This window comes from Pelophylax lessonae, assembly GCF_965119305.1.
Source record: "Pelophylax lessonae genome assembly, chromosome: 13".
NCBI lineage: Eukaryota > Metazoa > Chordata > Amphibia > Anura > Ranidae > Pelophylax > Pelophylax lessonae.
This window is the reverse complement of record NC_138780.1, coordinates 175636744-175645681: the sequence shown is the minus strand read 5'-3', so window position 1 is coordinate 175645681 and position 8938 is coordinate 175636744. Positions and strand designations below refer to the sequence as shown.

The window sequence follows — 8938 nt, the reverse complement described above, 5'->3', positions numbered from 1 at the left end:
CAGCAGTAACCACCAGCAGTACCAGCCAGCAGTACTCACCAGCAGTGCAAGCCAGCAGGACACGCCAGCAGTACCAGCCAGCAGTACCCACCAGCAGTACCCGCCAGCAGTAAGTCACAGGTGCTAGGGGTACAACTAGCTCCCAGCACATAATTGTGAATATCCCAGCATGTGCAGTGTTTCTGACTCTTACCACTATGACCACTTCAAATCACTGAAGTGGTCATGGTGGTTAGAGTGTTCCTTTAATATCTCTCAGAAGAAGTAAACCTCTGTATACTGATTCCATTTCATTTGATCATCCTCTAGTTGTGGTAAATTGGTGGGGGAAGAGGAGGGAGGCGGAGTGCCACCTCCCTGAAATTAGTTTTTGCAGGTTGGGATGTCTGCAGTATACGTTATATATTTACAGTATATATGTATATACGGTATATTTCGTTCTCTTTGCAACTATGTAACCAAAAAAGTGTACACTGCTCCATACCCTCCAATATAAAGGTAAAGCCGTTTAGCTCTTATAGGATAGAACACTAGTCTGCAGGCTATCTTGCTGTAAACTGTCAGCACAGCAGCAGCTGGAAGATTGAAGGGCACATCTGCTCACGTTTCCCACTTTCACTTTTGCTTTGGCAGTCAAATGTCTCAATTACAATTAAATAGATACAACCCCTTCAGTATATTATATGCATCCTCCGAGATTTGGGAACTTCCAGGCTGGGGAAGTTTTTATGATGGTGTAATGTAATGGTAGAGAAGCAGCCAGTGGGAGGGGGAGGAAGAGGGTGGATCTATGGTACATAAAAGCAGAGGCAGCGTGCTCCTCTACAGATTGCTCTGAGAGTGACAATTTCATTGCTGTGCACGGGGAGGACATTGCAGCCACAGCACCACTCACAGCACAGCAGATCCTTAGCCGTCACAGGTGAGCACACGTTTGGGTACAATAAGCGATCTGCTACTGATTATATCGTTTTCCCACTTTAATTAGTAAGGGAATTTGTCACCAAGGAAAGAGCACATGAAGCTGTTCATGATCCACTTTGTTCAACCAGACTAAAGCTGGATACACACTATACAACTTTTGTTGGTAGATTTACATTAGAAAATCTGCCTGATTGCATACAAATTAAAAGTGTTTAGGTCTGACCTCATATTATATGGTTTTGGTAAATCTAAAGCCCCGTACACACGATCAGATTATCGAACGATCTGTTCGATTTTTGTGGCATGCTAGTCTGATGTGGAAAGTGAAGAGGTTATTTTCATACGAATTTTCCCGTACGACAGAATTCAGCTTCAGAAGTGATGCCATGTGTTGGATTTTTTTGCATGTGTTCTTTGGCTCTGAGCATGCTTTGTCTTGCTCTTAAGATTTTTTTCCGTCAAAAACTGTACTAATGAGACGAAAATCGGACGTTGTGTTGACGGACGATAAAAATTTTATAGCCTGCACATCAGGATTTTTCCGGCCGAAAAGTCGGAGTCGGCTGTCGAAAGCACCGTACTAACAATCCGAAAATCGGCAGATTGGTCGTCGGATGAAATTTCCCTTCAGATTTTCTTATCGTGTGTACGGGCTTTTAAGGAAAAAATCTAAAGACAATTGTATTATGTGTATGGCCCATAAAGCTGGCCATAGATTATACAATTTTCTTATTCAATTTCCTTTAAGTTGGATACACACTATGCAACTTTTGTGGTTAGATTTCCTTCAGATTTACCTTTTCTATGTAGTGCAAGGGCTTGCCAGATTGCATACAAATTTAAAGTGTTTAGGTTTAACCTCATATTATATGGTTTTGGTAAGTCTAAAGGAAAAAGTCTTCAGAAAATCTTATAGTGTGCATGGCCCATTAGATTAAATCAAGATACACACTATACAACTTTTGTGGTTAGATTTCCTTCAGTTTTACCTTTTCTATGTAGTGCAAGGGCCTGCCAGATTGCATACAAATTGAAAGTGTTTAGATTTGACCTCATAATATATGGTTTTGGTAAATCTAAAGGAAAAAATCTAAAGAAAATTGTATAGTGTATATCCAGCTTTACCTTCACCCATGTAGTGCAAGGACCTGCCTGACTGCAAACTGAACGTGTTTAGGTTTGGGTTTAACTTTATATTATGTGATTTTGGTAAATCTAAAGGAAAATTGTACAAGAAAGTTTAATAATTGGTGGGTAGAATTTTGAACTAAAGAATGTTCATAGATGGGTAGAAAATCCCTCGAACATTCGTTTGAAACACTCGATCATTTGAGTTTTCTAAATGTTAGTGGGCTCATATTAATTCTAGAAATGTAAAGATTTATGGCAAAAAAAATGAACATCATGTTGGAAATATTTTTTTGTACAAACGAACGATTTTCAAAGTGTGGATGTTGCTGTGCAGGGGAGCATTCTGCATTTTAAAATCGATCGACTAAAAAATTGTACCTTTTATGTTGTAAATGAGTGACGATGTGTTGACAAGTAGAGGGAAAAAAATTGTAGCAATAATGGCGTAAACACACACTCGTCTTTATCTAATGCAAACAGATTTTCAAGCAATTTTCTACCTATCAATGGCCAGCCTGGGAAAGTTTGTTTGTTTTACTAATCCGTGTTTGGGTCAAATTGACGCTCGTTTTTGACAGCAGTGACAAGAAAGGTCAAAGAAAATTTTTCTTGAACAAACACATTTCTAACAGTGTGGTTTTCATGTAGTAAAGTCCATTCATTCTAAAATCAAATGTTTAAAGCAAACACAATCTTAGGAACGACATATAAATGTTCTGATAATTTACGTACAAATTTTCCTAAGGCTTTTTCTTAGGATTTTGGTTATTCTCTCCATCTTTGGCCAGAATATTAATGTAACCATTATGGGTTGTGGTTTGGCCAAGTCCACCAGGCGTCTGGATTAAACGTTAAAATGTAACACAGTTCAAAGGCAGTTAATCATTTTCTGCAGTGTACAGAGTGTCAGGAAAGTCCGAATCCATGCAGCTTTCAGAAGTCATAGAAAAAGGTTAGAAAAGTGCTGATTTTACTCTGCTATTTACTCTGCAATTCCAGGACATAATTACCGATCATGGGGCCCCATAGCATAATTATGATGGGGCCCCTTGGATAACTCCCACTGTAGCAGGTTTCCATGTGTTCTTCCTCTCATTGACTGCTGTTGGTGTGGAGGGTTAGAGTCTCTGTTTTGTGTTTTTATGATCAACTGCATCAGGAGCATATTTACCGATCATGGGGCCCCATAGCATAATTATGATGGGGCCCCTTGGATAACTCTCACTGTAGCAGATTTTCCATGTGTTCTTCCTCTCATTGACTGCTGTTGGTGTCTAGGGTCTAGGGTTAAAGTCTCTGTTTTGTGTTTTTATGATCAACTGCATCAGGAGCATATTTACCGATCATGGGGCCCCATAGCAAAATTGTGAAGGGGCCCCTTGGCTCTCTCTCACTGTAGCAGATTTCCAGGTGTTCCTTCTCTCATTGACTTCTGTTGGTCAAGTGTGGAGGGTTAGAGTCTCCTTTGTGTGGTTTTATGATCAACTGCATCAGGAGCATAATTACCCATCATGGGGCCCCATAGCAAAAACATGAAGGGGCCCCTTGGCTCTCTCTCACTGTAGTAGGTTTCCATTTGTTCTTCATCCCATTGACTGCAGTTGGTAAAGTGTGGAGGGTTAGAGTCTCTGTTGTGTGTTTTTATGATCAACTGCATCAGGGGCATATTTACCGATCATGGGGCCCCATAGCAAAATTGTGAAGGGGTCCCTTGGCTCTCTCTCTCACTGTAGCAGGTTTCCATGTGTTCTTTCTCTCGTTGGCTGCTGTTGATAAAGTGTGGAGGGTTAGAGTCTCTGTTTTGTGTTTTTCTGATCATCTGCATCAGGAGCATAATTATTGATCATGGGGCCCCATAGCAAAATTTTGAAGGGGTCCCTTGGCTCTCTCTTACTGTTTAAGGTTTCCATTTGTTCTTTGTCCCTTGACTGCTGTTGGTAAAGTGTGGCGGGTTAGAGTCTCTGTTTTGTGTTTTTATAATCATCTGCATCAGGGGCATAATTACCGATCATGGGGCCCCACAGCAAAATTATGAAGGGCCCCTTGGCTAACTCTCACTGTATTAGGCTCCCATTTGTTCCTTATTCCGTTGACTGCTGTTGGTAAAGTGGGGAAGGGTTGTAGTCTCTGTCTTCTATTTGTCTTCTATTTTAGGATCATTTGCATCAGGGGATATAGCTAAAGTCACAATAATAAAACATATTATTAACAACAATAGTAATATCCATAATCAACATATTTTATATTTTGACAAAATCATTTCTGCTCCTGCCCACTCTTACTTTATAACCATAACACAACCCATAGCTCCCGATTGTCCCTGATTATGAACAAAGTCCCCCAGTCCTCCTCCTTTATCCCTTCATTTTGGTCTGATATATATAGTTTTCTATAAAATGCACTTTTTATCTTTCAAAAAGTCCAGCACTAAACCTTTCATCCAATTTCTAAATTGCTGCATTTGTAAAATTCATAAGCTAATATAAAGAAATAGAAGTGGTAAAAAATAGCATCTGTAAACTGAGCTTTACAACCACTTTACCATAAAGTATGCCTAACTCAAGGACAGGCTCCAGGAGAGCTGTCAGTATACAGGCATACCCGCTTTTAAGTACACAATGGGACCAGAGCATGTATGTAAAACGAAAATGTACTTAAAGTGAAGCAATACCTTTTTTCATTTCCTAGGCAAGCTGGCTGGCCACAAATAGGATATGTTGTAGTCCTGGGTCCCCTCACATTGCTCCCTAAGTTTGGAATCCCTGTCACTTATGGTTTGGGTGTAGTGCCATGTCAAGCTGACCAAGATTTCCCATAGACGCCAATGTTAAAAACTGGGAGTAATGCCATGCCAAGCTGACCAGGCTCTGTCTGTACTTGTGAGTGTACGTAAAGTGAGTGTACTTAAAACGGGGTATGCCTGTAGTTAGTACCATGTAACCCACATGGAAGAGATATACATTATATTACCAGTAGTATTGGGGCGCCTGCCTTTACACACACATGAACTTTAATGGCACCCCAGTCTTAGTCCGTAGGATTCAATATTGAGTTGGCCCACCCTTTGCAGCTATAACAGCTTCAACTCTTCTGGGAAGGCTGTCCACAAGGTTTAGGAGTGTCTAAGGGAATGTTTGACCATTATTCCAGAAGCGCATTTGTGAGGTCAGGTACTGGTGTTGGAGGAGAAGGCCTGGCTTGCAGTCTCCGCTCAAATTCATCCCAAAGGTGTTCTATCAGGTTGAGGTCAGGACTCTGTGCAGACCAGTCAAGCGATCTGATTTCTGTCCGAACTGACAGTTCGCACTGCGATATGCGAACTGATCTTGGGGTGTCGTTAACTTTGTATTGACACTCCCAGCAGTGTGAACTGCCTGCAAGTCGGGTGCGATGCGGGAACTGTGGATTGGCAGGGTTTCCACTTCGCACCAATGTGATCCGGTGTTCTATCAGATTTCCCTACCCCATTCCCATTTCCGGTTTGGGTTCATCATGCACCAGCTGTAGCCGCGTCACACGCCCTACTGCGCATGCGCGCAATAGGTAGGAAATTTTGATAACATCGTAAGGGGTGAGGCATAAGTCCTACTGCGCATGAGCGGGCGCATGCGCACCAACAGATCGGGCAGCGGCATCTCTGATAACAAACATCCATCCGATCTCCATGGCATACACTGCGCCGAGCCGACAATGGGACAATCCTATTCCCTACCTACATGCGCACGCCCACTGTCTCATTGTCGGGTCGGCGCAGTGTGGGCCATGGAGATCGGATGGATGTTTGTTATCAGAGATCCCGCTGCCCGTCCCGTTGGTGCGCATGCGCCGGCACATGCACACTAGGACTTTTGCCTGACCCCTTACGATGTTATCAAAATGCCCTACCTATTCTGCGCATGCGCAGTATGACTTGTGACGCGGCTACAGCTGATTCATGACGAAGCCACAGCTGATCCGCAATCGGAAATGACGGAGGTATGGACTTCTAATAGGGTATGGAATATTGACAGAACACCGGCACTAATAAGTAACACAATTTCCTGTGTGACTTTAGAGCCCAACTTTGATACGAGTTTACACTTTCTGAACCTAAGTGGCTTAAAAGTTGTGCGGGCACCTATTCAAAATCGCCACGACCCGCCATTGAAAAGAATGGGCTGCGACTTGTCATGTCCAAAGTCACATAACAAGTCGCGATCGGATCCTTAGGGATATGATTGGCTTTCTTTATCCATAATACTGTTAGAATACAAACCCATGTGATTTTTTTTCTAAGCAAATTGTACACAGACAGACCTCCTGGTGAGAGTTTTAGGCTACTTTTGATGAAATTGTGGCAAAGGCATAAATAAATCATTTCACTGTGAAATCTATTTCATCAACATAACTGTACCCATCCCTAAGGATGGCAAAAGCTACCCCTATCCTTTATTTCCTGGATGTTGTCATTATCCGGCAGTGGGTAAAAGGAAATACATGGTGACAGATGATGTAACCTACTTTTTCCCTTTGGCGTCCTCAATGGAAATTATTCGGCTTCCAAAATATCTCTGTGCATATACTGTAACTCCCAGTTATTGTGTAACTGGGAAAACCTGTTATCCTTGTGTGTGGTATAAATCTCAACATGGATTAGCTACACGCTGTTTTTGAATTTTAATTAACGCCTACTGATGCCATTTAGTTTTTAGTTAAAGGGCAACTAAGGTGTGTTTTCAGAGAGCGCATTTATTTATTTATTTTTTTTAATCAAATAGGTTTTTACTGACATTTCATCATTTTTTACAAAAACAAAACAAAACAAAAAAAATACAAAAGAAAATAATAATAAAGGAACATTGTATTATACACTTCATCTACCGGAGAGCACATATTTTGAGTAAACACTGTTCTTAAAGGATTAGTCCATGTCAAACTGGTATATTAGGTATAGGTGGAGCCTGATTGGCTGGGTCAATCCTTGGTTTCTTACAGGTACTGGATGCTCCAACAGTAGGATCTCCCTCCCATAATTCCTGATTCTTTTTTTATCCATTGCTGTCACTGTTTTCTCTGAGCCCATTCTGTGTTGAGCCCTGATGAAGAAAGAAGGGTGTTGCCCCGAAACACGTTGGCTATTTTTATATGAAGTATTTTTTTTAACAACATTTAAAAGAATCTCAGACTCTTTTATCCGGTTTTGGTCTGATGCTCCTTTCTATATTTTACTTGTTTGACTGTTGGGTGCCTATTGAGCCTCACAGATGGAGATAAAAAGGTTTAAAAAGGGGGGATAGGTGGGACTTTATATAAGGCAATGACTCGGGAGAGTCATATGCCTCCATCCCTGGTACAGATAACGGAGGAGGGAGGTTTGGGACTTTAAATGAAGCACACGGCTATAAAGTCATGAAAAATCAATGGGCCCTGATGAAGAAAGAAGGGTGTTGCCCCGAAACAAGTTGGCTATTTTTATATGAATTATTTTTTTTAACAACATTTAAAAGAATCTCACACTCTTTTATCCGGTTTTGGTCTGATGCTCCTTTCTATATTTTACTTGTTTGACTGTTGGGTGCCTAAATGAAGCACACGGCTATAAGGTGATGAAAATTAAATATATAATGTTGCAAAATGCAATGAATAAATAGTATTGCTCATTAATAACAGATAGTAGATGTACTATGTTTTATTAATGAGCAATACTATTTATTCATTGCATTTTTTAACGAATCAATATGTGTATATGTACAAATAAACATGACATTATACAGCTGTGTGCTTCATTTAAAGTCCCAAACCTCCCTCCTCCTTTATCTGTACCAGGGATGGAGGCATATTACTCTACCCAGTCATTGCCTCATATAAAGTCCCACCTATCCCCCCTTTTTTAACCTTTTTCTCTCTGCCTGGGAGGTTCAATAGGCACCCAACAGTCAAACAAGTAAAATATAGAAAGGCGCATCAGACCAAAACCGGATAAAAGAGTCTGAAATCCTTTCAAATGTTGTTATAAAAAATCATATAAAAATAGCCACCGTGTTTCGGGGCAACACCCTTCTTTCTTCATCAGGGCCCAACACAGAATGGGCTCAGAGAAAGCAGTGACAGCAAGTGCCGTCAAGTTGTTACTCCATGTAGAGAATTTAACCACTCTCCGACCAGGCTATAGCTGAAAGATGGCTACAGCATTGTCATCCAATTCGGGGCCCGCATCTGTAATCAGCTGTGTTTGTCAGACAAAGCTGATCATAGATTAAAGTAAAGAGCCAATCACTGAAGCCCTTTACCATGTGATCAGCCGTGTCCAATCACAGCTCATCACATGTAAACAAATGCCAATTGTCAGCATGTCCTTTCCTCAGTGCTGTCACTGTGTGAGGAAAGGAAAGCCGATAACCGGCGCTCCTGTGACCGGGGAAATTTACACTGATAATCAAGGCACTGATCGTCAGTGCTCTGATGATCAATGCAGCATATCAGTGCCAATCAGTGCCGCCTATCAATGTCCATCAGTGCTGCCTCATCAGTGTCTCCTCATCAGTGGCCATCAATGCAGCTTATCAGTGCCCATCAGTGCGGCCTCATCAGCAAGTGTTCATCAGTGCAGCCTCATAAGTGCCCATTAGTGCAGCCTATAACTGCCCACCCGAAGCCTATCATTGCAGCACTAATCAGCGCACATCAGTAAAGAAGGCAATTACTTATTTGCAAAATTTTGTAAGAGAAACTAAGAAAAGGGGCTTTTTTTTTTTTTTTTTTCAAAATTTATGGGTTATTTTCATTTGTTTAGCAAAAATGTAAAAACTCAGTGGTGATTTAATACCATCAAAAGAAAGCTCTATCTGTCTCAAAAAAAGAAACAAATTTTATTTGTGTGCAGTGTTGCATGCTCGCGCAATTG

The 8938-nt window shown here is 41.2% G+C and overlaps 1 protein-coding gene across 1 annotated transcript in view; it reads left to right on the top strand.

Annotated features, from left to right (window-relative positions):
- Positions 1–794: 794 nt before the first annotated feature.
- The window catches only part of TNFAIP2 (TNF alpha induced protein 2), a 38667-nt gene continuing 30523 nt past the window's right edge, over positions 795–8938 (top strand). Inside the window, exon 1 of the mRNA XM_082275483.1 lies at positions 795–922. The gene's annotated coding sequence lies outside the window, so the exon portion shown is untranslated. The remainder of the gene's footprint in view (positions 923–8938) is intronic.